We start from the raw sequence: 13,721 nt of genomic DNA, 5'->3' as shown, positions 1-13,721 counted from the left end.
ACGTGAAGGCCACTGGGGACCGGGCCCAACCAAATCAGGTTGAGCTAGGGCAAAGAAAATAGAAAAGCCATCATACTTAAAGTCTCCAAAGTTGGAGATATTTTGAAAATTTGAAACAATGTCGGGCGTCAAAGTATGGAAGACTCCACAGACATTTTGCTAAATTGAACCCAAAGTGGATGAAAATTTTCAAGGAACGTTTATTGAATGGAAACTTACCAAATCATAACTACATAGGCACTAATGCAGTCTGTGTAATATACTCACTGAAAAAAATGTAGCTCAAGTGCAGTCATGCTTACAAAATTGCCAAGTTATAGGGAGTAATGCAATTCATATGTCATACAACAGCAATATTCATGACCCCGCCCTTGATGAAGCAGATAAAACTGAAAATACTGTACTACGAAAGACTAATGTAGTATTATTTACTGGTTTGACTAGGTGTTGCTATTTAATTACATTGAGCTTTTAGGAGTATTTACTGGTGTAAACACTATTAGGTCATAAGCGCTACAATTGGTGTGCAAATTCTTGTTTGTAGAGCAGTTGTGCTAGTGAATTACAGTCCAATCCATAATCTGCAAAAATCATAACATAACTTTAACCCGTGTTTTTTCCCAGTAAATTATCAAGCAACTTCCACTCCAAATGGCTGTAGGCTTTGTGGGGTCCCAAGCTTGTCCTGGGGTCAGTTGATGCTATCCCTGACGCCTTATGACTATTTGTTTGTGGATTCTGGGGCAGAGTCAGTGTTCCCTGTATTGGTGGCATTGGTGGTGGCAACATTTTTAGGTCTCGCAGACCTGCGTTGCAGCGCATGCGCGCTGCTCGCTCTGCAAGGCTTCTTGTGATCGATTCATTTTCAGAAGTGGAGTGCAGGCTCCGCCCCCGCTCTATAGTAGCCTGCATCATCCTCCATGCTAAACGCTAGCTTCACATTGTAAGTGAGGCTTTTTAGTCCCTCCTGGTTACCACCCTGTGCAGTTTTAGCTCTACCCACCTGGAATGGATCTTTTACTGGCGGCAGTACACGGAGTCTTTTAATTATTGGGTAAGGACTTTTTTACCATTCGTGTAATGTCTGTTTACCATTGGAATACACATCCCACATTTATTTTTGTGTCTTGTAAATGTCCACATGTGCCTTCTTTGTCTAGTGCACGCACAATCACCGTAAAAGTCTACAACGCAATTTTGAAAAAGGTCAACATAGTGAAATATTTATAGTTTGTTGATTGGCAGTTGAGCTGCACGTCTATAAATGACTATTTGATTAATCTCTCTTGAGGCTGTCAGTGGCGAGGAAACCAGATTAGACTTGAAACCCGCGGTTCACCTTTGGTTGCAGGGCAAGATTTGAACCGTTGTGTGACCTTTGATGTAAGAAAACAGCCGCACTCTGTCCATGCCAGCACTCTGGAATGCCAGAAACCGGTCCTCGGAAGCTTGTTTCCGGTCCAGGAAGGCATGGCTTGGCAGTTCGGGCTGGACTGTTCCCATGAGGCACAGGGTCAGACTGATTTGCATATAGCCATGTCTGAACTGGGGTGGCAGAGTGGGCTAAAAAACGGTGATGGATCAAACCCAGATCTTTTGACTGGGTGGGAGTGTTTGATTGGTTCAGATGCTCCGTCCATCACCACCCCCTTTTGTACCGCTCTGTCCACTAGGCATGGATAAATCTCTCACCGGGTACACAAATGCAGAGGGTGTTTAATGCATGTGTACCAATCACCATGTTGTCTTTGTCTGCTACAGCCAACAACATATTTCCGTTGCACAAAGCATTTGAAAGTAGATTTCAGTGCAAACGCCTAATGGGTAGTGGAGTGTGGATATTTGTAATTGCAGTTATATAGCGCGAATATGACATTACCCTCTTTCTACACACTGCATGTGTCTCCTGCTAGAGGAGGATGAAAACATCACCATGTTGGAAGCAGTATCCAGCTCTGCCAGTGGCATCAAAATTCACTTTTTGGATGCGTGCCCCATATTCCTTGAACTGATAGTGTACGAGGCGTGGGCACAAAATGATTCTATGGTTTACTATTGTGACTGATTAGAAACAATAACTTGTGACGAGGGGTATGACTCAAAACACTGCGCTTCCACTATTGTGAAATTTCAGCAATGTGTGTGCAAATGTTGCCTGCATACCAGTGAACACTGTCTGATTGTATGATCATGTTAATGGTGCATAAATGATTATGGACAGTGTATGGCTAAATACAAGTGTAGGGGGCAAATATGTTGTGGAGTGCATAACAGTGTACACCACTGTTATGTGTGCCTGCTTATGTTGTAGCTGCAGCCTTCCTCCCTTCTTGTTTTTGTATATGCATTTTTATTTTATTTTTTTAGTTTTGTAGAGCGCGAACCAGACCCATGAGGGTATCAGAGCGCTTTACAGAATTGACGGGTGAAATACAGGACTTAGGATGGGTGGACACAAAAGGGGTAAAATAGTAGTTGCATCAACAAAAATAAAAAGAGTAATCAATAGCACATCAGGGCACAATAGGGATAAAAAATATAAAACAATAATACAATAATGTAGCCTCAAATCCAGGGTAGGATGTCCAATAGTGTCAGGATAGTATCATCCGGGACACCGTGGATAAAATCATACAAGAGTGAGAAACTAAAGTCGCTGAGGTAACTGAACTGCAAGCGTAAGGAGAGGAATTTGCCCATCAGGAAAGTTTTAGCCTCCTTTTTAAAGCGTGTCAGAGATGGAAGTCTTCTGATGGCAGGCGGAAGTGAGTTCCATATTCTTGGGTCGGCCCCAGAGAAGGCCCGATTGTACGTTTTTTTTTCCGCAAGCCTGTCGGTTGGAGCAACATGTCACTGGCGGACCTTGAAGTCTGGTTCCTCCAGAGATCACAAGTTTCTGGGCGAGATAGGCTGGGGAATTGGCGTAAAGAGCCTTGTGTGTGACGCAAGCCAGCTTATGTTGGATTCTGGCTTCGAGAGGGAGCCAGTTTAGAGCTTTGAGGTGTGGATAGATGAGGTTGAATTTCTTTGAGCCGGTTAGGAGTCTGGCAGCGGCGTTGAGGCCGGCTTTCAATGGTGCTAGAGAGTTCTTGGGTAGACCTGTGAGGGTAGAGCAACCATATTAGAGTATGGAGAGGACTAATGCCTGGGTTGCCGTTTTTAGGTCGGGTATGTCAAGGAAAGGTCTCATGTGTCTTGGGTAGTTAAGGTGAAATCTTGCAGTTTTGGCCAGCGAGTTGATATGGGCATGCATATTCAAGCTACAGTCTAGGGTTATTCCAAGGGATTTAGTAGAGTCCACAATGGTAGGAGGGCAGTTTAGCGCGGTGATAGCCTTAATCCATTCCTGAATGTCTGGATTGTTTTTTGGTGGGGAGTTGAGAAGAAATTCCATCTTTTTAGCATTTAGTTTGAGCTGGTTAGAGGTGAGCGAGTGAACGGTCAGTCTCAAGGCCTCATACTGGGAGCAAATGTCCTCAGGAGAAGAGATTTTAATGTAGATTTGGGTGACGTCAGCATACATGTGGTAGGCGATGTTGGCGGCGCGTCGCACAACTGTGAGCGGTTCAAGGTAGAGATTGAAGAGGGTGGGGGACACCAACCATAAATCGGAGAGGGAGCGGATAAGTTACCGTTGATTAGGATTCTCTGTGAGCGATTCTGGAGGAAGGACCTAAAACATTCAATAACGGTGCCGTCCAGTCCCATCCTGAATTTGAGGCGTTCAAGGAGAGTTTCGTGGTTGACCGTATCGAAGGCTGATGATCGGTCCAAGAGGATTAGAAGACAGGTTTTACCTTGGTCAAGGGTTTTGAGGGCATCATCCACAATGTGGAGGATGGTGGTTTTCGTGCTGTGTCGAGGTCTGAACCCGGATTGGAAGTCATCAAGTAGGTGGAAGTTGGTGATGTGTTGGCTCAACCGCAGTTGTACACATTTCTCCAGGACTTTCGATAGTAGTGGGATGTAGATATCGGTCTATAGTTGTCCAGGGAAGCGGGATCGAGAGTAGGTTTTTTAAGATGGGGACAACTTGGCCCGCTTTAAGCGAATCAGGTATGGAACCCTGTAGGAGGGATGCGTTGATTACAGCAGTCCAAGAGGGGATGATAGCTTGCGAGACGGCGGCTAGGCAGTTGGAGGGAGAGAGGATCATTGTAGTGATTGTTTGGGTATAAGGAGGATAGGATTTTCGAGATACAGTGTTCATCATAAACTTCAAAGTTGGACCACTGCGCTAGATTTTTAGGTGAAGACTGGGAGGGCAGCGTGTAGAGACGTGGAAGAGCCGGTATTTGAGAGTGCGTTGCAGAATTAAGTTCGCTTTCAAAGGCCGAGATTTTGTCACAGAAGGAGGAGGAGGAGGAGGAGGAGGAAGAGGAAAATTCTTAGCATGATATTAGAGATTTAGGGTTTTCTTTGGAGGTTTTAGCCAGTTTGTTGGATTGTGTTTGACCAAATGGAAAAGATTACGAGGTCTGTTCTTGGCGTTCTCCAGTTCTATTCTGAAAAAGTCATTTTTGAGTTAAGGATTTTCCTGTTGTAAGCATTTCTGGCCTGGCGGAGAAGTTTTAGATGGGCTGCCTACGGGTGCAGTGTCCAGTTAGGTTCTGTCTGCCGGAGGGAACTCCTCACATTGTTGAGGGATCCATTGAACAAGGGGTTTCTGTCTTTGATCTGGATTCTTTTTAGTTTGAGGAGCAAGGTCATCGAGAAAGCAAAGAACCCATGCTGATCTTATTAATCTCTGAATTCACTCCTCCATTCTTTCAGCTAAGACTGTTCTTTTATGTTGATGAGTTTTATTTGTTTGTCCTCCATTGTTAATCAGTGGTAATATGTCTGTGTCGGACTTGAACCTCCTTGTTGAACATCACTCTGGCACCTTCTAGTTTGTTTTACACAAATGATAAAAAAATATTTAGATGAAGAAGCAAAGCTCTGTAAGGAGTTCGTTTTCACTTCAAGCTTGGTAGAAAATACCAGCTTTGGACGTCTCTAAGGGGAAAGTAGCTTAAGCCATTTTTTTTCCACCTCTACAGTTTGGCAGTTCACACATTAAGTGTACGGGCTATATGTGGGAAATAATTCAAGCATACGAGTCTGAAACATTAACATTAGAAGAACCGTAATGAGATGAGTAGCACGTTAAACGTCTCTCACATTAATTTATTAATCACCAGAACATGCATAATATGACAAACCATGATTCTTGTCTAAATTGCTCAAACAAACAGATGAAGTTACATGCACTCGTATGTGTTCTTCCACATCAATATATATATAGAACACCTACTGGCGGTCGCCAGTAGGTAGTTATAGGTAGGACCTAGTTTCCATAGGAAATCCGCAACATTCTATTTGTAATAACTCTGGCCCCGGTCGACAAATCTTTGTGAAATTCTCCAAGAAGATGGGGCGCTCCGCTCCTATTCTGAAAGTTTCGGGGTGATTCGTCAAGTGGGGGCCGAGAAAAAAGGGGGGGTCCCAAAACGTGTTTTCCCCATGCAATTTTCCATAGGGACATTTACCCGCGGCTACAGCCCGAGCTGCTGAACGGAATTACACCAAATTTGGCAAAAAGGTAGAGTTTGGTTCACAGTTCACGCTTTTGGTTAAATGGTGTACATCTGTGCTGTAGTTCCTGAGAAAATCAAAAGTAAAATCATAGATATATCTATGGACGAAGTAGGGTACGCATATCCTCCGAGGATCATACGCGTACCCTTACGAGCACGAGCTGCATGCTAATTGGCAGTCAACTGTCTGTTAACACTCCAAACCAGGAAGTGTTGGCAGCCATCTTGTGTCTCGGTAGAACCGAGGCACAGAGAAACTGAAAAACAAGTGCGCAAAAGGCGAAAAGGGGGCAGGTTAGAAACACCCTGACCCCCTAGGCCTGCTCAGGGGGTCCCACAAGGATACGCGTATCCCGCAAAACAAAAAAAAAAACGAAGTCTGGTTTTATTCTAATTTGCCCCAGGGGGGGGCAAAGTGCCAAGGGCAATGTGCTTTTTTATAATGGGGGGCCCAGAGGGGGCCCCCCAGCCCCGGGGACCGCTACTCCCCGGGCCTTTAACCTTACTTATGCGAGGGTCTCACGTCCCCACCGCAGCCCCAGGGACCACCACCCCCCGGGGCTTTAACATTATGTATGGGGGGGCTCACGGCCCCCCCACACGCCCCGGGGACCGCCACCTACCCGGGGCACTACATTTTTATATTGGGGGTCCGTGATGGACCCCCCAGCGCTGAGGACCACCACCCCCCCGGGGCTTTTAAATGTTGGGAGGGTGGCCGCGCAGCCCCCCTCCTGGAGCCTTGTGGGGGCCCTTGGGACCGCCACCCCCGTACCTGCTCCTGCAGTGTCCCGGGTGCTTACTCCCGGGACACTGTAGTTTGCTATGGTTTTTGGAAGAGAGAGCAGGAAACCTGCTCTCTCTTGCAAAAACCAAAGCTGATTACTTTTCTACATGGGGAGCAGCATTTTAGCTGCTCCCCATGTAGAAAAGCAATGACGGCTCCCGCAGGATACAGGAAGCCGGCTGGGACCGTGGGGGGATTGGGGACCCCCACACGGCCCCCAACGAGGAGGGCCAGCCCCGGGGAATAGGGTCCACGGGGCTAGTAGTGGCCGGGAGGGGGGCCATTTGGCCCCCGTCCACAAAAAAAAAGTAAAAAAGAAAAGTTAAAAACTGCCCCGGGGGATGGGGTTCCCAGGGTCATAAGAGACCACAGGAGGGGAGCAAGGCAGCCCCCCTCCAAAAGAATTTTTTTAGAAAAATAAAAGGCCATGCCCTGGGAGATGGGGTCCCCGGGGCCGAAAAAGGCCTTGGGAGTGGGGCCACATGGACCCCTTCCCAAAAATGTTTAAAAAATTAAAAAAATTGTGGGCAGGCTCTGGAGGATGGGGTCCCCAGGGCCCAAAGAAAAGTTAAAAACTGCCCCGGGGGATGGGGTTCCCAGGGTCATAAGAGACCACAGGAGGGGAGCAAGGCAGCCCCCCTCCAAAAGATAATTTTTTTAGAAAAATAAAAGGCCATGCCCTGGGAGATGGGGTGCCCGGGGCCGAAAAAGGCCTTGGGAGTGGGGCCACATGGACCCCTTCCCAAAAATGTTTAAAAAATTGGGGGCAGGCCCTGGAGGATGGGGTCCCCAGGGCCCAAAATAAAGGGGCTTCTTAAAAGTAAATACATTTTTTTTTTTTTAAACGGGATCGGGGAGGAGGCCACGCCCCCTCATTGCACCTCTCTGCAAACGCGCACCCTGGCGCGTTTGCAGAGGGAGAACTAATTCCCCTTGAATACTGGGGGCCAACTAGCCCACCAGGAACCTCCAGTATGCGCCAGGGGGCTGCGTTGCAGAGAGGTCTAATGAGGCCACGCCCCTTTTTACACCTCTCTGCAACGCAGCCCCCTGGCGCATAATGGAGGTTCCTGGTGGGCTAGTTGGCCCCCAGGGACCCCCAGTATGCAAGGGGACTTAATCCCCCAAATTAGAACGTGCTACGGGGCGCGTTTGCACAGTGGTGAAGGTAGGGGGCGGGGCTTGAGGTGATATGTGTGCAAACATGCCCTGTGGCACGTTTTAAGTTGTGAAATTAATTCCTCTTCAATCCAGAGGTCCCTTAGGGGCCAACTAGCCCACCAGGTGCCTCCTGTAAGCGCCACAGAGCTCCGTTGCAAAGTGTTGTAGAAAGGGGGCGTGGCCTCTGAACACCTCTCTGCAACGCAGCTCCCTGGTGCATACTGGAGGTACCTGGTGGGCTAGTTGGCCCACAGGGGACCTCAGGATTGAAGAGGAATTAATTCCCCAACCTAAAACGCGCCACAGGGTGTGTTTGCACACGTTCCCTTCTTGCACTATTGAGCAAAATATTCCTCTAAAATCAGCCGAACTACGAATTCCGATTTACTCACCTGTTATCACGAGAGACCTCAGTGCTGCATCTTTGAGCCCAGGACGGACCCTGAAAAGTAAATCTAAGCGTTCTTACCAGTAACTTGTATTTCCTTCCATAGGAATCTATTGTGTGGTTTTCACCAGAAAAGTTTCTAAGTGTCTATTTTTGAAACGTACAAATATTCCTCTAAAATCAGCCGAACTATGAATTCCGATTTACTCACCTGTTATCAGGAGAGACCTCAAAGCTGCATCTGTCAGCCCACTACTGATCCTGAAAAGTAATTCTAACCGTACTTACATTAACTTGAATTTCCTTCCATAGGCTAACATTGACTGGTTTCACTTGGAAATTCTTCCAAGTGTGGAGTTATAGAACTTTAAAAAAATCCTCTAAAATCAGCTGAACTATGAATTCCGATTTACTCACCTGTTATCAGGAGACCTCAGTGCTGCATCTTTCAGCCCACTACTGATTCTGAAAAGTAATTCTAACCGTACTTACCTGTAACTTGAATTTCCTTCCATAGGATATCAATATATATATATATATATATATATATATATATATATAAAATAAAAAAACAAATATTACACTTTCAATATTTTTAAAAACATTTTTTCCAATTTATATTAAAAATATGTAATGTAATTTAAAAAATAAAATATCTAAAAATAAATAGTTAGAAACAATGTAGTAAATCAGTTTAAAAAAAGATAACAATTAATACATTTAAAAATTATCATTTACAAAACCTTAGATATTCACTGAAAAAACCATCGGTTTCAGCCACGTTGTAGTTAGGAATTAGCATTTAAAAAACCTTAGAAATTCACTGAAAACACCATAGGTTTCACACATGTTATAGTTAGCTGGACATTTCATTCATACAAAACCATTGAAATTCACCCGTTATAGTTAGCTCAGCTAACTAAAACTCGCGCGCCCGCAATGCACTGCTGATGACGTCACATATTACATCACTCATCACATGGTCAGTGACATCACTGATGACATCACTGATGACATCTCAAATGACATCACTGATGACATCATCCTTGTGAAAGAGTGGCAGACCTCCTCTCACCGTAATATAACCTTTGATACACACATTCAAAAATAGAAACTAAAATAAAAAAATAAAAAAATGGATACCAATACCAGTTACAACAAGCTATTCAGTAATTCCAACAACTACATACACATCCACTCATTCACCAACAGTTCTATATAGTCACTCACACATGTACTCGCTCATCATAAGTAATCATACACCTATACATCCTGTTACACACCGACACTCATCCATAGAGTTACTCACACACACACTCACACATGCAAATAAACTATCAAACATCCATTTACTTGCATATACAGCTATACACACACCACTACACTTACTTCTACAGAAACGTACACATACTTACTCTCTTAAACAATCACTTATAGAAACACATACTTATTTATACAGGAACTCTTCCAATCTCTCTCTCTCACATATACCCACTTATATACATCAATACTCACATATACTAGTTTAAAACATATGTAGTTACTCAAAGATACTATTGAGACCGTCATTCACTCACTAACACACCCATACAAACACTCATCCACCCATAAAGTCCTGCACACATGCGGTCTTCAAAACACATACAAACAGTGAGTCAGTCATTCATGCATCTATGCGCCAAGTATTACCCCCCACCAAACCATACAGACACTCATACTGATACTCAAAAAACCAACTAATAACCCATATAGAAACTCATTGGGCTATTCACCAACCCATGCAGTCACTTATACACAAAGTGAGACACTGATACAGATATTTACATATTTAAACATTTCTCGCTAATACATGTATTCACTAAAATACACTTAATAAGTCAGTTATACAATCATTTTTACAAAAAAAAACATCTATTTAGACACTTTTTTACCCATTTATTCTTCCATCGACCTTTAGATATACATATATAAAAAATATTTATTTTTCAGAAAGACACACATTTACTGGATGATGTCATGAGTGATGTCATTTGAGATGTCATGAGTGATGTAATATCTGACGTCATCAGCAGAGCATTGTGGGCGCGCAAGTTATAGTTAGCTGAACTAACTATAACTGGGGAATTTCAATGGTTTTTTATGAGTGAAATGTCCAGCTAACTATAACATGTGTGAAACCTATGTTTTTTTCAGTATGTGTATATAATATAGATATATATCTCCCAGAGATGAGTAATCTTTCAGAGAACAGGGCGGAAGAATGGGGAAAAAAAACAGACAAATGGTTGCCTTGCCCAACATTTCTTCCACTATGCTTGCCTAACTGTGCCATGAAGGGTCATTTCCTCCCAAAAATTAAACTAAAAATGTTGTAAAATCTACATCTTTAGGAGGGCATGAAGATTTCCACTCAGGTAAATAAGAAACAGGAATAGGCCTCCGAGATCTAAAAGTATTGGACTGGGATGAAAGAGTGACAACTGGAGGATGACATAGGTCATGCCGTGTGATCTTGTTCTTGGAGGGCAGAAACATACCACATGCCTTGAGTGTCATCGTCACATCAGGAGGGCCAGGGTGTCTGTTTGATTAGGGTCTGGTCACAAGCAGACTAAGGCCCACCTAACTGGAGATAGTAGGCTCACAACAGCATGAAAGGAATATCATAGTAGTTAGAAGGTGGTTCTGACCAGCTGAGCTACCCGCACTTTTTGCTTTTTGAACACCTATTTGTTGAGTTTTTACTGTGGGAGAGCCTCATTAGTTGAGACTTACCCACAGTGAACTCATGATGAGAGGGACTGAATGTGTATTTTAACGGTGTCCCCCTGGCGCGAGTAGGCCACAGCGCTGCAGCCAGAACAAGGGGCACCGGGCTGGTTACATGCAGACGTGTGTACATGCGTGTGCACAAGTGTAAGGGCTGCGCAGGGGAGGATTCCTAGCGTGCGCAGACCAGGTGCAGCTACAAATTGAATGGTGTGGCAGGACATGCAGCAATGGGTGGTGACATGGAATAGGCTTTCTACAATGGGAAGAAACATTTGAGGGAAAGTCAGTGTGCATTATTCCCCTAGGAGGATGGGGAGCACATAGTTTTACTTACCTAGGGCCTACACATTCCAGAAACGCACTAAAGTCCACAATAACTTATGTGACAAGAAGTATTCTGCGGCATCCAAAGTCATAGTTGTACTTCTTTTGGGTCATCGAGAAATTTCTGGGCCAGGGCCTGGCTGGGGCTGACCCTGCCAGGCTGAATTAATGACCTTTCTCCTCAAGCTGTAGCATCAGAGGCCCAGCCCTGAACAACAAGCATTCGAAGGGCGAAGGCCTCCACTCCGAGAAGATAAGATGGGTGGAGCTACAGGTTCATCCATCAGCAGCTGACACCAAACTATGAGAAGGCAGCGAGGAGGGGGGGGCTCTCTGACACCTTGTGGCATGAGACCACTGGACGACGCCATTTTGAACAGACCCAGAGGCCTGGACAGGAAGGAGGGACAGGGGCAGGGAAGTGATGGGTCACTGTTTGATAGTACAAACAGACTTCCTGCTAGCCCCTTCAAATTCTTTAAAAAAAAAAAAAAACATTTAAAAAAAGGAGTTTACAGAGGAAGAGTAGCTCTCTCTGGGGTTTGGTCGGCTGAGGACGACTGGTGCTGGAGCCTGGCACCATGGGCAGCTGGAAGGGAGAACCTCAAGACTGGCCCAGACCCGGACAAGTGACCAGGAGCCTGGACCTCTGCGCAAGGAGAAGAGAGGCCCAGGAAGATAGCCAGGCGAAAGGCTGGCGCAGGGAGCAAGTGAAGACCACTCCCTGCTGCATTCACCCTCTTGGAGATCAATAGGGTGAAGGAACGTGCTCCCAGTGGCAGGGGAGCATGGCCAAGAGCAAGAAGAGGCGAGAATCGCGAAGATCGGTCCCCTGGGGGCTGAGATATGGCCCCCATAAGTAGGCGACCTTTGGCAGACCGACGACGAAGCGCGTGGGGCTCCGCCGCCAGTCCATAAAATGCCCCCGGGGAGGGTCAGAGTGAAGCCGGGGAGCACAACGGAGAAAATGCCTTGCAGGGTGCCAGGAGCCCACCCTGGACCCCGGTGATGCCGGAAGGCGGGGAGCGCTGTCACACCCCCTCCCCGCAAAGATGTCCCTGGGGACCGGAATCCCAACTCCGGGCCCCGATGACTAGAAGAAAAGCGGTCACGCTCCCCGTGAAGAATCTTTAGGGGCCTTGGACCCCATCTCCGAGCCCCGGCGGAAGAAGCTATGTCGGGGAGTGTCGGTGCGCTCCCCGTGGAGATGGCGTAGGGCTCGGGACCCCATCTCCGGGCCCCAAAGTAACGGAGGAAGGCAGAGGAGTGCCGTCGCACTCCCCTGCGGCTCCGGGAAGGTGAGGGGGGGGGTGCCAGTGCACTCCGCCGTGGCTCCGGCCAGACCAGCGGGAATTCTCTGTGTCTGCCCGCCGGAGCGGGCAGACCAGAAGAGGAGTGCCAGCTCCCGCGTCAGCACGCAAGGGTGCTGGCCGGGCGGGGAGCCGGTGGGAGCCACCGGGGATGGGCTCCTCAAGTGGCGATCCAGCGAGCTTGCGGTGCGGGGTTCCAGGGTTGGACCGGGACCTCGAGCGGAAGAGAGGAGGTGCCAGGGGCTCGGGCCCCTGAAAATAAGCAGGAGCAACTGGGGGTGGGCTCCCTGAGCTGCTAATACTTTATTGGGGGTCCAGGTGGGACCGGGCCCCCACTGAGGCAGGGAGCAGAGAGGCGGTCCGCAGGAGCAGCGCCATTCTCCCTAAGCAGCCGGGGAGCCGCTGCTCTACTATTCACGGGGCTGGAAGAAGCGCCCCACAATGCCTTGCAAGCCTGGACCAGCCTGCAAGGGAATACAGCCTTTTCTCCGCTCATGGTGGCCCCAGGAGGATGAGGTCACCGCCAAATGTGTGACAGGATACAGGAGGAGCTGCTGGAGCAGCGCAGCCTCCCCCTGCATGAAGAGGAAAGTCTCTCCTTAAGTCTCACGGGGACTCAAAAGGAACAACCCCTCAAAGGCACAGCCAGTAATCAACTTTCCCCTGGGCTTGAACGTTTGTTCTGCAGCTGGGGGGTGGCTTAAGGATTGCCTTGAGGTGTGGAAGGCTGTGCCGGGGATGCCTGGAAGAAGGCATCCCCTGGAGGTGAAGAGGTGTAATTGCCCCTGAAATGCATTTACTAATGTTATTTCTTTTAGAGGGACTGAAAGTCACATGTGTTATGGGAACTACCTGTGCAAGGTGATGTCATGAGCGAAGTGGAGTTATCTTGCCAGACATTTCTGCTAGGGTGTCTGGCGGTATATGCTTAATCCTGTGATTCAACTAATGCCTTTTAGGGGCTTTAATTGCAATCCATTTCAACGGTTATCAACTATGATGAGTACCTCATTTGAAGTGATGTCCAAACATGTATTCTTGCTACTGCGTTAGGGGAGGAACAACCCAGACTGTTAGCCACTAAGGTGTAGAGGTGCAAACTGTATGGTCAGTATACAATTCTCAGTCAGGGTTATGTGTCCACAGGGCAGGTGTACCTATGTTTTAATGCTTGTTGAGTTGATGAGGTGGGTCACCAATGGGATAGTGCCAGTTGGTAGGGCCCTCGCTCCAGGTTGTGTCAGCTCACTGCATTAGGGGGCAAGACGCTGTGCATACATGGAGGTGGTGGTGGTATTAGACCCCACCGCCCCCTGCGGGAGGGGTGGAGATGTCATGCAATGTCACAAAGAAATTCCAAGAGATTATGTATATTTTTTAATTGGTGCATAGTATTTAGT

General features: G+C 46.8%; 1 protein-coding gene across 2 annotated transcripts in view; it reads right to left on the bottom strand.

The window, feature by feature from the left end:
- Positions 1–13,721, bottom strand: part of POC5 (POC5 centriolar protein) — a 267,735-nt gene that overhangs the window by 209,623 nt on the left and 44,391 nt on the right. The gene's annotated exons all lie outside the window — the stretch shown is intronic.

Source organism: Lissotriton helveticus, chromosome 2_1 (genome assembly GCF_964261635.1).
Source record: "Lissotriton helveticus chromosome 2_1, aLisHel1.1, whole genome shotgun sequence".
Lineage (NCBI taxonomy): Eukaryota > Metazoa > Chordata > Amphibia > Caudata > Salamandridae > Lissotriton > Lissotriton helveticus.
The sequence above is the reverse complement of the archived record's forward strand: the minus strand, read 5'-3'. Positions and strand labels throughout refer to the sequence as shown.